This window comes from Saccopteryx leptura, chromosome 6 (genome assembly GCF_036850995.1).
Source record: "Saccopteryx leptura isolate mSacLep1 chromosome 6, mSacLep1_pri_phased_curated, whole genome shotgun sequence".
In the NCBI taxonomy this organism is placed as follows: Eukaryota; Metazoa; Chordata; class Mammalia; order Chiroptera; family Emballonuridae; genus Saccopteryx; species Saccopteryx leptura.
The window spans coordinates 190,889,187-190,908,102 of record NC_089508.1 but is presented as its reverse complement, the minus strand read 5'-3'; positions in this window follow the sequence as shown (position 1 = coordinate 190,908,102).

Here is an 18,916-nt window from a genome sequence, read left to right as displayed (position 1 = left end):
GGTGGGAGAACAAGAAGTATCAACTTATAGTGACTTCACTTTAGTTGTTCATTGGTTGCTTGTCATATGTGCCTTGACTGGGCATGCCCAGGGCTTCAAACCAGTGACCTCAGCATTCCAGGTTGACGGTCTATCCCAGGGGTCCCCAAACTTTTTACACAGGGGGCCAGTTCACTGTCCCTCAGACCATTGGAGGGCCGGACTATAAAAAAAAACTATGAACAAATCCCTATGCACACTGCACATATCTTATTTTAAAGTAAAAAAAAAACAAAACAGGAACAAATACAATATTTAAAATAAAGAACAAGTAAATTTAAATCAACAAACTGACCAGTATTTCAATGGGAACTATGGGCCTGCCTTTGGCTAATGAGATGGTCAATGTGCTCCTCTCACTGATCACCAAAGAAAGAGGTGCCTCTTCCGGAAGTGCAGCGGGGGCTGGATAAATGGCCTCAGGGGGCTGCATGTGGCCTGTGGGCAGTAGTTTGAGGACTCCTGGTCTATCCACTGCACCACCACAGGGCAGGCACTTTTACATATGTTTAATGACTATTTGGAAAACTTCTTTTCTGAATTGCTTGCTCATAATTTTTGTCAATTTTTCTTTTTATAAATTTTATTTAGAAAATTAAATTTAATGAGGTGACATTGATCAATAAGAGACTATAGGTTTCCGGTAAACATTTCTATAGTATTTGAATTGTTGACTGTGTTGTGTGCCCACCATCCAAAGTCAAATCATTTTCCATCACCGTATATTTGTTCCTCTTTACCCCCCTCCCCCTAGCCCCCTCCCCTTCGTAACCACTTCATTTTTATCTATGTCCCTAAGTCTCATTTTTATATCCTACCTATGTGTGTTGTCAATTTTTCTATTGTGACATCTGTCGTTTTCTTACTGATTTGTAGGAATTCTTTATCCTATATAGGAACCCTCTGAGATATTGATGTATATATATATCATATATTATATTCCAGCTCGTGGTTGTCCTTTTCCTCTGTTGATGGTGTCTTTTGATAAACAATATTTTTATTTTATAGTGGTTCAATTTATTACTTTTTTTGTGGTTAGTGCTTTTTGTGTTCTTTTTAAGAAATTGTGCCTATCCAACATCATGAATACATTCTCCTTGTTATCTTTTAGAATCTGTATTGTTTTACCTTTTATATTTATATTTACAGTTCACATAGGATTTATTTTAGTGTATGGAATGACGTGTAGGGTTTAAGATTTCTTTTTTTGACTATATGGCTGTAACAGTGACACAGCACCATTTATTGAAAGAAAGGCCACTTTCCTCGCACTATTCTGCACGTCATTTCAGTCACCAATCGTGTCCATATCTGTTTGAGTCCAGTGTGGCTTCTACAAGTATGAACATTATTCGCCTCCTAAAATTCTAACAGAATCTTCTCTCCCCAAATGTCTTCTCAGGGAAGGATGAGGTTGAAGGGTTCACGTGGTCTGACCCCACCTGTCCTTCCAGTGTTACGTCTGACCACTCTCCGTTACCCCCCACACCAGCCAGGGCCCCCTTTTCACCCCTTGAGCTCACACCATGCATGCCTAGCATGGGGCCTTAGATGACTGCTCCTCGGGACTCAGGCCCCTGGACAAATGTCCCCTCCGAGGGGGCTCACCTGGCCACATTCTCTAAAATAGGCCCTTTTTCATCCCCCAGTACCCGTTATGTGGTTACCTTGTTTCATTTTTGATGACACTTGCTGCTTTTATTTATTTATTTATTTATTTATTTATTTATTTTTGTATTTTTCTGAAGCTGGAAACAGGGAGAGACAGTCAGACAGACTCCCGCATGCGCCCAACCAGGATTCACCTGGCATGCCCACCAGGGGCGATGCTCTGCCCACCAGCGGGTGATGCTCTGCCCTTCCGGGGCGTTGCTCTGCCACGACCAGAGCCACTCTAGCGCCTGGGGCAGAGGCCAAGGAGCCATCCCCAGCGCCCGGGCCATCTTTGCTCCAATGGAGCCTTGGCTGCGGGAGGGGAAGAGAGAGACAGAGAGGAAGGAGGGGGGGTGGGGGGTGGAGAAGCAAATGGGCGCTTCTCCTATGTGCCCTGGCCGGGAATCGAACCCGGGTCCCCCGCATGCCAGGCCGACGCTCTACCGCTGAGCCAACCGGCCAGGGCAACACTTGCTACTTTTAAAAACATTTATGTTTGTTACTTTCTGTTTCTCTCAGGAGAATGTACTCTCAGTGAGAGCTAGGGCCACGGCAGTTGTGTTACTCTCTGTACCCACAGTGCCAGGAAACGCGACTCCATGAATGTTCGTTGAATCGGCGAGAACGCCACCTTCCCCACTGTGTTCTCTGTCGTCTGGCTCTAGCGTCAGTACAGTGTGCAGCACCTCAAAAATGACAGCGCCATGTGACACATTGAATAGGGGGTAGGCAATTTCCAACATTATCAATTTCACACTTGACTTGTTTTCCTATTTTTTTTTTTAAATTGGTGTTCTTAAATCCCAGTTGTCATTATTTCAGCAAATCAATTTATATTAATTTTTTGAGGAAAAAAACAAGAAAAATGATATTTTTTGAACATTTGTTATATCTCATTTAGTCCTCTAAACAACCCTCGGAAGGGCCGGGTGACCAGGCCCAGTTCACAGATGAAGCGTCAGGACTCAGAGCTCACAGAAGCAGTTCCATCCGACTGCACGAAGGTTACTCTGGTGGGGCTGGGTCAGACCCCTATCAGCGCATTGCACGTGCCACCACAGCCTGTGCCATGGAGGCATTTGTCTGAGGGCTCATATAATGGCTTTGGAGCATAGGGCTTGAGTTCTAGGCCTGGTCTTACCCCTTGCTGACTTGGTGACATTGGACAAACCCCATAAAGCCATATAAATAAAATGGGAATAAAATAGAATCTAGGCCCTGGCCGGTTGGCTCAGCGGTACAGCGTCGGCCTGGTGTGCAGGGGACCCGGGTTTGATTCCCGGCCAGGGCACATAGGAGAAGCGCCCATTTGCTTCTCCACTCCCCCCCTTCCTTTCTGTATCTCTCTTCCCCTCCCGCAACCAAGGCTCCATTGGAGCAAAGATGGCCCGGGCGCTGGGGATGGCTCCTTGGCCTCTGCCCCAGGCGCTAGAGTGGCTCTGGTCGCAGCAGAGCGACGCCCCGGAGGGGCAGAACATCGCCCCTGGTGGGCGTGCCAGGTGGATCCCGGTCGGGCACATGCGGGAGTCTGTCTGTCTCTCCCCGTTTCCAGCTTCAGAAAAATACAAAAAAAAAAAAAAAAAAAAATAGAATCTATTTGAGGGTGGGGGGATTCTTGAAAGGATTCGATGTTAACATGCCTGTAAAATGCTTGCATATAAAGAGAGCTCGTGAGTGTTGGCCGGTATTGTTATTGCTGCTGTTTTCTGTAGTAGTTCAGTTTGCTCTTCTGAGAAGTTGCTGAGGATTTGCAGTAGGAGGTCAGGTGTTCACAGGCAGTCAGTGGACAGCTTCACGGTTGTGTGCAAACTCCTTCAAACCAGCATCCTGGACAGTGCGCCTCCTCTGAGGGCAAAGACCATGCGTTGGTGTGTCTCCACTTCCTTGTACAGAGAAAGGGGACAGGCTCAGAGAGGGTGGAGTGACGTGTCCCAAGCTGCAGAGCTTGGATTCGAACCCAAATCCATTTGACTTTTTGAGCTTTGTATGATTTAAGTCCTGAAGATGCTGGCCCCCTCTCCTGGGATCTGAAATCATGGCCCCTGCCCTCTCCATTGTGTCTGCCCCGAGGGTACAGCAAATCCATGGCTAATTCCCAAACCTCACTGGAGGCTGATGACCACATTCATCTATCTCCTCACCAAGCTGCTTCTCGCGGTGATGGACAGGAGGCCGGGCTGGCCAGGGCCAGCGGCTTCTCTGGGTGCTGTCTGGCTGGGATCGGGAATGTCCTCAGGCCTGAGTGGGAGGCAGAGTCCTACAGAGCAAACAGCAGAGAACCAGACGCTGGCTCACTGTCGAGGGGAGGCCCCCCGGGGCTGAGGACAGCGGTGTCCCCGGCTGCCCGGGGCAACCAAGAGACAGAGAATTTGTCAGCATTTGTCTAGTCCCGGAGACCAGAGAGGAAGGACTTTCTGGCCTGTCTCCCGTCTGCAAAGCGGAGACAGAGACATCTGTGTTGCAGGGTCCTTGTGCATATTCAATGATATGATGTATTTGTAACAGCGAACATAGACTGTTTCTGTCTCCGTGTCTGCTGAGGCCGCAGAGGCCGGAAATAAGATATAAGTGCCAATACCCTCAGGCCAAGTGAGGTAGCAGTCCACCCAGGAAGGGTACACTAACTGGTTTTCAAACAAGCCTGGCCAGCCTCGAGGGCCCCAAAGGGTGAAGTTCAGGAGAGAAGAAGAGAGGGCTTCTTTGGAGTCAGGGCATTCTGGGTACCCCCTGAGCACACCACGGTCATGGGGGGGAGGGAGGAGTGCCTCAGGAGAGAAAGGGGCTCTGAGGAGGTCTCCTGACACGGGAGGGGGCACTTAGACTGTTGTCACCCACGTCTGGAAAACCCTAAAAGCCAGAGAGTCCGGCTAGTTGGCTGTATGGATAGCCTTCATTAATTCAACACATACTTATTGAACACCTACTATGTGCCAAGCACAGTTACAGGTACTTAGACTTCATCACCTTCTCATGGGCAGGGAGACACAAATGTGGGCAGATGTTTGTGGTGATAATTGTTATGGAAATAGTTAAATCAGAGATGGAGTTGGGGGGGGGGCTGGGGGTGTAGATACTTGTTCCGAGGGGTCAGGAGGCCTCACTGATGAGTGATGTTTAAGAAGAAACTTGAAGGAAGCGAGGGGACAAGCCACGTGGTTAGAGACCAGGGACCGTGCCCCGCCTACCTGAGGAGAGCCTGGCTGGCAGGCGAGGTGTGACCGACGGGAGGTCGCCCCCAGGAGGTCAGGGAAGTACGGGTGGGGGGCTTGGTTGCTTGGTTGCTCTGGGGAGGATGTTGCGTTTCAGTAAATATTCGATGAACATTAGATGAAGAAAGACAAGAACAGAGTCCAGGGGAGCTGGTTTGGTGACAACCAGAGATCTCACAACAGGGGAATGTGAGGGGCCCCAGAGTGGGCTGCGTCATCTCCTGGGCTCAGAGATGGTGGAGTTCAGAGTCTAGAACCGTGAACACCATAAAGCAGTCTGCTGGGCATGGGTGTGTGCTGAGCGGGGGACCAAGAACTTGCGCTCAGACCATGTTTTGCCATTTGGGGCAGCTTTGAATTTGGCTTTCTAGAAACTCATCTCCTAAGAAGTCAGTGTCATTGTCATGAAAAAAATATGGACTTGGGGAGTTTAAGTCCCATCTCTGCCACTGACAGGTCACATGCCCTTGGCCTGAACCTCAGTTTACTCATCTAGATGTTGGGGTTACCAGTATGTTTCTTTCAGAGAAATTAGGAGGCTCCAAGGAGGCAATGGGTGGAGAGAAACCTGATAAAACTGAAAAGCTGTGCGATTTAGTTTAAACCAACCAGTGTCTCTCGGGCCCTGGCCAGTTGGCTCAGTGGTAGAGTGTCGACCCAGTGTGTAGAAGGTCCTGGGTTCAATTCCTGGCCAGGGCACACAGGAGCAGCACCCATCTGCTTCTCTACCCCTCCCCTTTTTCTTTCTCTCTACCCCTTTCTTCCCTGCCCTCAGCCAAGGTTCCATTGGAGCAAAGTTGGCCTGGGCACTGAGTTTGGCTCCATGGCCTCTACCTCAGGTGCTAGAATGGCTCCGATTGCAGCTGAGCAATGCCCCAGAGGGGCCAAGCGTCGTCCCCTGGTGGGTGTGCCGGGTGGATCCCAGTTGGGCGCATGTGGGAGTCTGTCTGTCTGCCTCTCCCCCCCGCTTCTTACTTTGGAAAAATACATAAATAAATAAATAAATAAATAAACCAACCAGTGTCTCTCATCTCCTTGGTTACTGAGATTTCATGAGGACCAGCCAATGATGGGATCTGGGTTGAGAGACTTGATTTGATTTTTGTTAAGAGTTAAAATATGCAATAAAATGATTGATATATTAAGTGTAACAACACATCAGTCACAGCTAAAAGCATGTGCTGATTTTAAGGACAAACAAGAATCGGTTTACCTATTGCATTTTTGGAGGGTATGTGTTTTTTTTCAGTAAAATTTGACAGCGCATTACAGAATTCTTTATTTTTCATTTGACTTTTGCAATGCGCTTTTCAAAGGCTTACTTCCGTACAAATATCATGGATTAAAAACATTTTCCCAAGGGTGTCTTTTAATACTTTTATATCAAAATTATTCTTTTTGGGCCCTGGCCGGGTGGCTAAGCAGATGGAGCATCATCCCAGCTCCCTGAAGTCACAGGCTGGACCCTCGGTCAGGGCATGTGTGAGAAGCAACCAGTGAGGGCGCAGCTAAGTGGAGGTGCGAGCTGATGCTTCTTTCTCTCCCCTCCCCCCACCTCCATTTCTCTCTCTGTCTCAAATCAATGGAAAAAATTAAAATAAAAAACCATTCTTTCTGGAAGTGCCTGTGTCTCTATCTGCATAGTGTTCCAGTTACTTTTGCTGCATATTAAACCACTCCAAAACTAAGTGGCTTGTAAAAAGCCACAATCATCTATATAGGTCACAAAAACCAATTAGGGCCAGTCTTAAGACTATTGGGATGGAAGCACTTTCTCTCCGTTGGTAGAATGTAAGTGTAGGGCTCCTTCAAGGGAAGATCTGTCTAAAAATAAAAGCAATTCTGGAGGACATGAGAACAGAGAGAAAAAGAGAGAGAGAGAGAGAGAGATTTCAGATGATGTTCTTCGAGCATCTGTTTTCTGAAGTCAGATCTCTTCACCTTAGGAGTTATACTTTGAACCAATAAATTTTTTTTTTCCTTAAGTTGGCATTCAAGGAATGTCTGTCATTTCCAATTGCAAGAGCCTAACAGAGTATCTCCTCCTCAGTCCTTACAGTAATCCTACGAGGCGGACTCGCCATCCCTCCTGGATGGATCTGGAGACTGCATCCTGGAGCGGAGAGCGCTGGCCGCAGCCCACACAGCTGGACGAGGGCCAGGGCTCGCCAGAAACCGAGCCTCTTCCTGGCTCCCGGTCTGCGCGCGGCACACTCCTCGCCCTGGCTGCGTTCCCGGTTCCTTCCCAGCCCTCAGGTTCTGGCTGTCTGTCCTCACGGCCTCCGAGTTGGACAGGTGCCGGGTCGGGGGCAGCAGGTAGGGGACCGGCTGCTGCCTGGGTCAGAAGCCCAGCGTGTTCTCAAGGACACAGATGGGCTGGCAGCCTTGTGCCTAGGCAGGGAGTCTGAGGCGGGGGTGGACACTGGTTCTTGGAGACAAAGCTCCTTCAGGACTCAGGACGCTCAGCACCGGGCTCTAAAGCCCCAGAGTGCAGGTTTGGCGTGATTCTGCTCTGTGTGCCCGGAGCTCAGTGTGGAGTGTCTGCTTGACTCAGCTCTCGAGAGACCCTAGGCCACTGGGGGGCACCCCCTTGGTGACCATGACTGTCTGCTCTGTGTGCCCGGAGCCCAGCGTGGAGTGTCTGTTTGACTCAGCTCTCGAGAGACCCTAGGCCACTGGGGGGCACCCCCTTGGTGACCATGACTGTCTGCTCTGTGTGTCTGGAGCCCAGCGTGGAGTGTCTGCTTGACTCAGCTCTTGAGAGACCCTAGGCCACTGGGGGGCACCCCCTTGGTGACCATGACTGTCTGCTCTGTGTGCCCGGAGCCCAGTGTGGAATGTCTGTTTGACTCAGCTCTTGAGAGACCCTAGGGCACTGGGGGGCACCCCCTTGGTGACCATGACTGTCTGCTTGGGTGTGTGTGTGCGTGTGTGTGGTACGGGAGCAGCATGGCAAACTCGGGGAGGTCATCCTAAATTCCTAGCACCCGTCACAGGCCTGGGCACCCAGGACAGCCAGGGAGTCTTGTTGAACTGAGATGAGTCAATATCTTTCTCAAATCCCTTGGAGTCACTAGACCCTCCACTCCAGAATGACAGCTCTTCGATTGCTGTAGGGTTAATAAAATAATAGATAACATGCTATAGATGACAAATAAAATACCATTGCTGATTCCTAGTTAGCGCCGTTTATTGAACACCTACTATGTTCCAGGCATAAGCGTGATGCTTTATATCCGTTATCTCATTTGGTTCTCAGTATAGTCCGTGAAAATGCACTTTTAACGTATTTCCACGTCAGATGAACAAACAGAGTCTCAGAGGCATGACATCGCATATCCAGAGCCGCATCAGCAGAGCTGCGGTTTCTACCTGGATGGGGCTGATCTCAAAGCCAGGGCTTTCTCCACTCGAGCCCCTGCCGTGAGGTATTAGACGGAGCGAGGCAATCGGGTCCTGTCAAGGCAGGGGGTGCTTTTCCCGATTCAAGCAGCTAGATCAGCTCCGTCTCTATGATGCCATCTTCTAGGTAGGTCTGTTTCTGGACCTCTCCTGTCTGCCTTTCAAGCTTATTATGTGGCCAACGCAGAAGCCTTCACCTTCTTGACCTCAAAGCTGCTCTCACTCCCGTCTTCCCCATCCCCATTGGGCGGGTGGGACCAGTCGGTCAAGATAGAAACCATCGGAGACTTTCTTGTCCCTTCCTCGTGTCTGACTCATTGTCGGACCAGGTGTCACCTCCCCATCCCCACCTTACTCCCCATCTCGGGCTAAGCCTCGTCACTTCTTGCCTGGGGGACAGTGGCAGTCTCTTCAATGCCCTCTCTGTTCCATTCTCCAAGTCAGCTGCCTGAGTGACCTTTCTTTAGCACAGATGCCACCTCAGTCACTCCTCATTGCCCACAGGATAGAGCCCCAATGCCCCAGCCTGGTGCCCAAGATCCTTGCGAACTAACGCCCGTCTGCCTCCCAGCGTCGTCCTCAACCGGGTCCTCCTGTCTTGCTGTCCCCCTCGCAATACATGCCCCCTTTCAACTCCTGTCACCAGTATGGAACCGGAGACGCGAGCTGAGAGCCACGGAAGGGAGGGAGGAGAGACAAAGCTGTGACAAGGCGCTGTCCCTCTCTGGCACAGTGACCCTGCCCACTAGTGAAAGTAGTCCGTGCAGCGTGGCAGGATCTTGCTGGTTAGCTCGTGCCTTCCTCCCGGGAGAACAAGAAGGGAGATGGAGCCGGCTAGAGCACTGGGCAGGTCTCCACCCCACGTGGATGCCGTGGGGGCTCACACACAGAAAACTCCCTCTCTCCGGCCTCCGCCTCGCTGTCCGTTTTGATAAATGACTCTTTTCCCTGTTCCCTGCGGCCGGCGGCATGCTGACAACCGAGGCCAGCAGGCTGCTCTCCGGTTGAGCTGACACAGGGTCTCTCGGCCCTGCCAGTCAAGGCGCCCATTAGCAGGAATCAGTTCTGTGTGTTACCTCCCAGTAACACATTGTTACGGAGCGTCTCCAAAGCATTCAGCGTAGCGTTCACCGGAGCGACCGCTTTCTCTTTCTCTTCCTTGTGCTCCTATTTGGACAGCTCATCTCACATTTAGGAAAATCAGCATAAAAATCTGGGAGAATTCTGCACCCGGGTTGCTTTTTCTCGTTCCCCCATCGAGGATGCCTGAAGTGGACACGTTAGACGCACCGTCGCTGTGCTCTGCGGGAAAAGGCAATTGCGGAATCCCATCAGCGGACCTCAGAGGCCTCCCTCTGAGTGTGGTTCGGATACGCGGGCATTGATGTGCTCGGCGTTGGAATAAGATGCTTAGGCACCGCCACGGTCTGAATATTTGTGTCTCTTTCTATGCACATGTCGAAATCCTAGCACCCAATGCGATGGTCGGGGTTCGGAGCCGGGGCCTTTGGGAGGTGATCGGCTTGTGAGGGTGGAGCCCTCAGGAATGGGGTTCGTGTTCTTATGAAAGAGACCCCACAGAGCTCCCATGCCCCTTCCACCGGGTGGCGGGTAGCAGGAAGGTGCCGGGTGGGGCCTGGAAGAGAGCTCTCACCAGAACGGGACCCTGCTGGCACCCTGACCTTGGACTTCCCAGCCTCCGAAACTGTGAGACATAAATTTCTCTATTTTATAAAGTCACCCAGTCCATGGTGTTTTGTTATATCAACCAGAACAGAGTAAGAGAGGCAGCAGATATTTCATAATTCAAATGATTCCCTACTTGAATTGACTTTTCTTGATGACCTCGTCAGCTCCCAGCCCCCACGGCGTACGAATGTTAGAATCGCCATGTGCAGTGCAGTTTGGTTCAGGGGGCCTGGGAGGTGGGGGAGCATGTCACAGAGGTGGAGACAGAGAGGTAGGGTTATAGCCGCAGGCATGCGGGTACCGGTGTGCAGACTTTGTCACCCTCCCGCCACCTCTGACTCAGGAGCATTTTTGGTGACGTTTTCTTTACCTCTTCCCGGGCAAGTCGTTTACTTGTCATTTGTGTCATTTTATTCCTCCTTTCACCTGGCACGATAACTGTCCCTCTCCCACTTGGGACATTCCCAATAGAGATAAACTTGGATGGAGCGAAAAGAGCCCGGCTTTTGAGATCAGACAGACGTGCGTCTAAGTCCAGTTCCATCCCTTCCTGGCTGTGTGAGCTCGGGCGAGGTTCATGGCCTCTCTGAACCCGAGCTGTGACCTTCAACAGGTGCACGCGTGGGGATCCAGATAAAGTCATGGCAGCTGTATGATATATTTTTTTATTATTTTTTTATTTTTTGTCTGAAGCTGGAAACGGGGAGAGACAGTCAGACAGACTCCTGCATGTGCCCGACCGGGATCCACCCGGCACACCCACCAGGGGCAACGCTCTGCCCACCAGGGGGCAATGCTCTGCCCCTCCGGGGTGTTGCTCTGCTGCGACCAGAGCCACTCCAGTGCCCGGGGCAGAGGCCAAGGAGCCATCCCCAGCGCCCGGGCCATCTTTGCTCCAATGGAGCCTTGGCTGCGGGAGGGGAAGAGAGAGACAGAGAGGAAGGAGGGGGGGGGTGGAGAAGCAAATGGGCGCCTCTCCTATGCGCCCTGGCCGGGAATCGAACCTGGGTCCCCCGCATGCCAGGCCGACGCTCTACTGCTGAGCCAACCGGCCAGGGCCTAGCTGTATGATTTTTATTTATCATGGGGCATCCTATTGTTTTGTCTATTTCTGTTGCTGCATAATTTTTCTCTGAAGGTCTCCAAGGGCTGGACCATCATGTTCAACTTTGTATCCTCAGTGCCCATAGATCAGGACAAGAGTACGCTCAGCCTTTGCAGGATCCAATCCCCTCATACTGTGTGTGTGTGTGTGTGTGTGTGTGTGTGTGTGTGTGTGTGTGTGTGACAGAGACGGAGAGAGGGACAGACAGGGAGAGAGATGAGAGGCATCAATTTTTCTTTGTAGCTGTGTATTTGTTCATTGATTGCTTTCTCATATGTGCCTTGACCGCGGGCCTTCAGCAGACTGAGTGACCCCTTGCTTGAGCCAGCGACCTTGGGTCCAAGCTGGTGAGCTTTTTGCTCAAAGCAGATGAGCCCACGCTCAAGTTGGTGACCTCGGGGTCTTGAACCTGGGTCCTCCGCATCCCAGTCCGAAGCTCTATCCACGGCGCCACCGCCTGGTCAGGCCATCTTATACTTTTTGGTGTTAGTAGGTTTTGGATCATCATCAGAGGCTTCGGCAGCGCTTCCTTGAAAGTTTCGGGAGGGGTGAGGGGAGGCGGGAGAAGGGGGTGGAGAGGGAGGGAAAGGCAGGACCCGGAGGATCTGGGCGGCCCCGCCCCGCCCCGCCCTGTCATGACCTCCTTACTCCGCGGTGTCCAGGTGGGAGGAAGTCGCTGTGGCCAGGGCCTGGGAGGCTGGCCAGGCTGATGGAGACGAAACTGCTCTGTCAGCCAGAGTGTCAGGTCCCGTCAGTCACCCGGGTCCCTCTGGCTGGGAACGGGGCTGGTGCCAGGAGCCCCAGGGGAGGCAATGACAGATGCAGGGGGGTGGAGGGGGAGGAGAGGGAACGGGGGGGGGGGAGGGAGAGGGAACGGGGGGGGGGAGAGGGAACTGGGGGGGGGGAGAGGGAACGGGGCTGGTGCCAGGAGCCCCAGAGGAGGCAATGACAGATGCAGGGGGGTGGAGGGGGAGGAGAGGGAACGGGGGGGGGGGAGGGAGAGGGAACGGGGGGGGGGGAGGGAACGGGGCTGGTGCCAGGAGCCCCAGGGGAGGCAATGACAGATGCGGGGGGGGGGAGGAGAGGGAAGGGGGGGGGAGGGAGAGGGAACGAGGGGGGGGAGAGGGAACGGGGCTGGTGCCAGGAGCCCCAGGGGAGGCAATGACAGATGCGGGGGGAGGTGGGGGGAGGAGAGGGAGGGGGGGGGGAGAGGGAACGGGGCTGGTGCCAGGAGCCCCAGGGGAGGCAATGACAGATGCGGGGGGTGGAGGGGGGGGGGGAGAGGGAAGGGGGGGGGGGGGGGAGGGAACGGGGCTGGTGCCAGGAGCCCCAGGGGAGGCAATGACAGATGGGGGTGGGGGGGAGGAGAGGGAACGGGGGGGGGAGGGAACGGGGCTGGTGCCAGGAGCCCCAGGGGAGGCAATGACAGATGGGGGTGGGGTGGGGGGGGGAAGGGGTAACGGGGGGGGGGGGAGAGGGAACGGGGCTGGTGCCAGGAGCCCCAGGGGAGGCAGTGACAGATTGGGGGTGGGTGGGAGGAGAGGGAACGGGGGCGTTTTCTGAGCCATCACCGTGGTTTGGCATGGCGCTGGGAACTTGAACACCATTCTCGTTTCCCGCTCACATCGACCCTGAGCCCTGAGGACGGTGGCAGTAATTATACTGCCAAGTTATGGATGGGAAACTGAGGCCTAGCCAGGTTAAAGGTTCCAACTGAGATCACACAGCGAGGAGGGTGGTCTGAAACCAGATCCACCTGAAGCTGCGGACAAGGCTTTTCTCACAAGGGTCTCCTGGCTCATTCTGTCGGGAGGCACTGACCGAGACCTCCGGGTCCTGCCAAGCGACCACACTCAGGGTTCTTGTGAGGGGAAGGGCACTGACCTAGCGTGGGGAGCCCAGGACAGCAGTCCCAGCCCAGCCGCTTCCCAGCTGGGTGACCCCACTCTCACCATTTCACCTCCCCCAGCCTTGCTTCTGTCACCTGTCGGGTGGGGGCCGCGATGTGTCTCCTGACCACTAACTGGGCATTTGGGAAGGTAGAGGATACTAACGACATGGCGTACTTGTCCTGGCTCCGGGGCTGTGATAAGCCCTGCGTGGATTATCCTATTGAAACTTCACACCAGCCCAGGGGCAGGGGTTACGGTTAACCCCGTTTAAAACACATGGCGGGGAGGCTTTAAAACAGGGGTCCCCAAACTACGGCCCGCGGGCCGCATGCGGCCCCCTGAGGCCATTTATCCGGCCCCCACCGCACTTCCAGAAGGGGCACCTCTTTCATTGGTGGTCAGTGAGAGGAGCATAGTTCCCACTGAAATACTGGTCAGTTTGTTGATTTAAATTTACTTGTTCTTTATTTTAAATATTGTATTTGTTCCCTTTTTGTTTTTTACTTTAAGATATGTGCAGTGTGCATAGGAATTTGTTCATAGATTTTTTTATAGTCCAGCCTTCCAATGGTCTGAGGGACAGTGAACTGGCCCCCTGTGTAAAAAGTTTGGGCACCCCTGCTTTAAAATGTTATGTTGCTTTCTCCGTAGCCAGGCAGAGTCGGCGCGGCAGCGTCCCCGGACAGCCTGCTCCGGACCCTGAGCGCCCACCCTGCTCTCAAGTGGATACAAAGGGCCTTTGGTTTGGTTTGTTTGTTTAAATTGATGTATTAATTTTAGAGACAGAGGAAGGGCAAGAGAGAGACAGGGACATCGATCTGTGCCTGTGTGTGCCCTGACCAGGATTGAACTGGCCACCTCTGCTTACTGGGATGATGCTCTAATGGACCGAGCGGTCCGGCCAGGGCCCCGAAGGGCTTTCTTGAATGTAGAGCAAGAACAGGCTTTATTGCTTAGTAGGGCTATAAGGGGCCAGCTGTGTCTGACCCCAGTGAGGGCTCTATCTGCATCATCCCACACACGCTCCCAGCTGCCCCGGGCGCCAGGCCCAGCACGCTGCTGTGGCTCAGAGAAGTTAGTTCAGCTGTCCGAGGTCACACAGCCAGAACTGGCAGAGCCAGGATGTGACCCGGTGGGGCCTGAGCCCGGAACACAGGGACCATGCTACCATGGCTGAGAACGATGACGGCTGTTGGCCGGGTCCTGGGGTGACTGAAACCCAGAAGGCCGCCCGGGGTGAGGTCCTGTCCTCAGCAGCACTCCCGCGCGTCCACCTGGGGACGCCCCTGTTGTCCCTGTCGATGCAGCTGTCTTGTTTTCCTCTTTGTATTTATTTTCACTAATGTTTCAGCTGGGCTTTTCTGTCCCGAGGCGCTCCAGCCACCAAGGGCCCCGTTCCGGATGTGCCATGCATACACAAAGAGTGAAATGAATGCTGCCCGCTGCCTCCACAGCAGGCCGCGTGGGCGTCCGGACGGGGTGGCGGGCGCCGGGTGCTGGGGACGGGCAGAGCTCGGCCTCTGTCCTGCTGCACGACCTCCAACGGGCCTCTCCAAGCTCCCTGTGCTTCGGTTTCCTGATTGGCCAAGTGGGGAGGGAGCTGCTTGGCGGTCCTCCCAGAGATGGTCCTCCCAGAGACGGCCAGATCAAACAGTTCTGCAGAAGCGTGGGGAGGCTGTGAGCTGGGGGGGGGGGCAGGGCAGGGGCAGGCGAGGGAGCCCCCGCAGTGAGGACCGCTCACTGCCCTGCGATGACTGTGGTGCTTGGGTCCTTGCCCTTCCGCCTGCTCTTCGCCAGCCCGCAGCAGGGAAGAGCCAGGAGTCCTGGTTTCGGAGGCTCTGGGGGGCAGTGTCCCGGAGCCGGGATGTGAACAACGCCTTGTGTCCATGCTCCTTTCCGCCCGGAGGAAAACCCAGGAGAGCAGGGGCGAGGCTGGTCTTCCCCGGCCCAGCCCAGCAGCTCTCCCAGGAACGGGGTTCTTCCTGTGGGACAGAAGCCTGCAGACCTGCCAAGCTCCTGCCAGGAGATGAACAAGGGCTTGTTGACAAGGCTGGGGCGGGGAGGGGGGTAAGGGAAGACCTTGGGGGCATTGTGCTGGAGCCGGGCCCACTGTGAAGAGAGCCAGGGCCAGCCAGGGTCAGGGAGGGGGCGGGCGGGGACAGGGGAGCAGGCCCACTGGAGCACTGGACCTTGGGGTCCCGGAGTCATCCAGCCGCACCCCCGCGTTACCAGGATCTCAGGCTCTGGAGGCCCCGGGATGAAGTCCTGGTCTTGTCAGTTCCTCACGTGACCTTAAGCAAACGGCCTCCTCCCCGCCCACGCTTCTCTTAGAGGTCGGGGTGCCCGGGAAGGGCTGGTGCCGGGCCTGCCGGCCCCGAGCACTCAAGGAATCTCAGCTGCTGTTCATGTTTGCAGAAGGAGCATGTCCATGTCTACCCAGCCATCTGCCCGTCCACACGTTTGTCCATCTGTCAGTCCATCCTTCTGTCTGTTCTTCCTTCCCTTGTCCCTTTATTAGTGAGCTTTTACTGACCCCTGCCTGTGTTCTAGGTCTTCCCAGTACCGACCACTGGGATGGTGAGGTTGAAATCAAACACAAACACAAACAAAATTAAAACACACGACTCTTGTGCTCAAGGAGCTTATGTGTGAGTTGTGGGGAGTGATGTGTGTGTCAGCTTCAGGCCATAACGGGTACCACTCGGGAAGGGCAACTGGAGAGGCTCTGTGAGGGGGCTTTGCCAAGGGGGGCACCAGGTAAGGAGATGGCATAGCACCAGGGAAGCTGTTACCACCCTCAGGGGACAAAGGGCAGGAGGAGGAGCAGTTAGAGTCCTGCCTGAGCTGAGGCTGCGGACAGAGGCCACCCCCACACAGAACTGTGGCCTTAGGAAGAGACAGGCAGGCACTGCCCAAGGGGCCCCGCTGGCAGGAAGCCAGCCGGGTCTGACCGACTGTGCTCTCCTGCTGCTCCGTCCTTGGCTGGTGCTTGACACCGGCCGAGCCACTGAGCCAGCCAGGTTCCCGGGGCCACGGCCGGGCTGAGAGCTGGGTGCAGAGGGGAGGGTGGGGCGGGGCCTGTGGGGAAGACCCACCGTGTCTGTGAATAGCCAGCTCAGTGTGCAGTGTTGGGGGGAGGGATGTCCCAGCTTCCGTGGGATCACAGTGGAGGACCCTGGAAATACTGGCGGGAGGTGGTGAGGACTTCCCGGAGGACGAGACATCAGAGTCCAGAGATGCATACGTTTTCCAGGCAGAGGAGAGGCAGGCAGCATGCGTGACCAAGAGCTACACGAACCCAGAGGTGTGGCGTGAAGCGTGGAGGTGGAGGGATGGTGCAGAGTGGCAGCGTGAGGGTGTGTGCGTAGAGGATGGGAAAGCAGAGGGTCGCTGAGTGGGGGGGTGGCGCTGGCCGGTGGTCCTAGAGCAAGCAGGGGAAGACTGGGATCAGACCCGAGGCTCAGGAGTCCGCCGGGTCTCTTCCCGCTCCCAGGACCACATTTCCCAGCTAGAGCAATTTCTGAAAAATTAATTTTAAATGACACAAGTGAGCCCTGAATATATCCTCCTTATTAAAAATGGAAGCAGTCTGGGTCCATCACTCCTGCTGCACAGCCTGCCCCACACCTGGGGTTGGGTGTGTGGCCTCCAATCCTTTGTGTAGTGATTCTCAGCTGGGGGTGATTGTGCCTTCCAGGGACATTTGGCAATCTCTGGAGACATTTTTGATTGTTGCAGCTGGGCATTGGTGCTACTGGCATCTCACGGGTAGAGACCAAGGATGCCGCAAACATCCCGCAAGGCACAGACTCGCTCCCCACGATGAAGAATTATCCAGCTCACAATGTCAGCAGTGAGGAATTCTGGTCTAGGCTAGGAGTTCTTAATGCTTTTTTTCACTATCACTCTCCTAGAATCTTTGTAGACATTCCCCTCCAACGACCCTCTCCCAGGTGAAGTATTTTAATACTATAGATTTATTGTTGATCTGCTTATGTACTCTGTATATCTGTGCTTTATGTACACAAATGGGGTAAGATTCCTTAGCCCCCCCAAGAATCTATTGCTAACCTGCTCACAGTGATACCACCGCCACTGAGAGACAGGGTGTGGGCATCTGCATAGGAGCCGTCCTGTGTGTGTGTGTGTGTGTGTGTGTGTGTGCGCGCGCGCGCGCACGCACACGTGTGTTTTAATAAAAAAATGCCGCCATGCTGTACAAAGAGTCCTGCAATGTGGCTTTTCAGGCCAGAGGTACTTGCTTTCTTTTGGTGCTGCACAATATTCTATTTTATGGAACTGACATTATAATTAACAATTCCCCTAAACATTTAGGCTGTTTTGGTTCTTCCCCTGAATACAAGCAGTGCTACAAGAAATTATATTATTTTTTAAGGAAACCATTTATTTTGACACAATCATAGATTCATGTGTACTTGTAAGGACTAATGCAGAAAGAGTCCATGTACCCTTTATGCAGTTTCCTCAGTGGTAACGTCTTGTGACATTATAGTGCAATATCAACACCAGGATGCTGACCTGGACAGTGAGATGAGAACATTCTATCCCCACTGTCCTACATGTTGAACTTGCTTGTTAGGTCTAACTTTTTTTTGTTTTGTACATTTCTTGAAATTTTCTATATACACAATCATGTCATATGTAAACACTGTCTTTTTTTTTTAGCGAGAGAGAGAGAGAGGGAGAGAGACAGATAAGGACAGAAAGACGCGAAGGGAGAGAGATGAGAAACATCAATTCTTCATTATGGCACCTTAGTTGTTCATTGATTGCTTTTTCATATGTGCCTTAAACCCAGGGGCTTCAGCCAAGCCAGCCACCTTGGACTCAAGCCAGCGACCTTGGGCTTCAGGCCAGTGACCTTTAGGCTCAAGGCAGCAACCACAGGGTCATATCTATGATTCCACACTCAAGCCAGCAACCCCACACTCAAGCTGGTTAGCCCACGCTCAAGCCAGCGACCCCACGCTCAAGTGGGTGAGCCTGCGCTCAAGCCAATGAGCTCTCACTCAAATTGATGACCTCAGGGTTTTGAACCTGGGTCCTCTGTATCCCAGTCTGACGCTCTATCCACTGCACTACTGCCTGGTCAGGCAACACTCTCAGTTTTATTTATTCCTTTCTGGTTTGTATACCTGTATTTCTTTTCCTTGACTTATTGGACTAGCTAGAACTTCCAGCATTATGTTGCATAGAGGAGTGAAGAGGACAAACATTCTTGTCTTGTTCCTGATCTTAGGAGGGAAACATGCAGTGGACTTTCACCATTAAGGACATTGTTAGCTACAGATTTTATGCTGATAGTTTTACGAAGTTGAGGGAGTTCCCCCATTTTTTTTTTTCTGGGAGTGCTGATCATGAATGCGTGTTGAATTTTGTCAATACTTTTTTTCTATTAATTGCTATATCATGTAGTTTATCTTCTTTAGTTGGTTAATATGGTGGGTAGAACCACTATTTAGTCATGGTAGATAATATAATAATAATTTTCATATATTGAAGATTCTCTGTGCCAATAAACTGTTAATGATTTTTGTGTCTGTCTTCATGAGGGATGTTAGCGTGCAGTGTTTTCATTTTTTTTTTGTTTTGTTTTGTTTTTGTTTTTTTGGTGTTTGTTGCCTTTACGTATCTGATTTTGGTAGCAGGGTAAGTACTAGCTTCATAAAATGAATTAAGAAGTCTTTATTTCTTTTCTACATTCTGGAAGAGATTGTGTGAAATAGGTGTTAATTCTTCTATAAACATTTGGTAGAATTCTCTAGTGAAGCCATCTGGGCCTGGAGATTTCTTTTGGGGAAGTTTCAATATATGAGTTAAATGTCTTTAATAGTTTTAAGGATATATATTCAAATGACCTACTTTACATCTGATAAGTTAGGCGTAGTTTGTGCTTTTCAGGGACT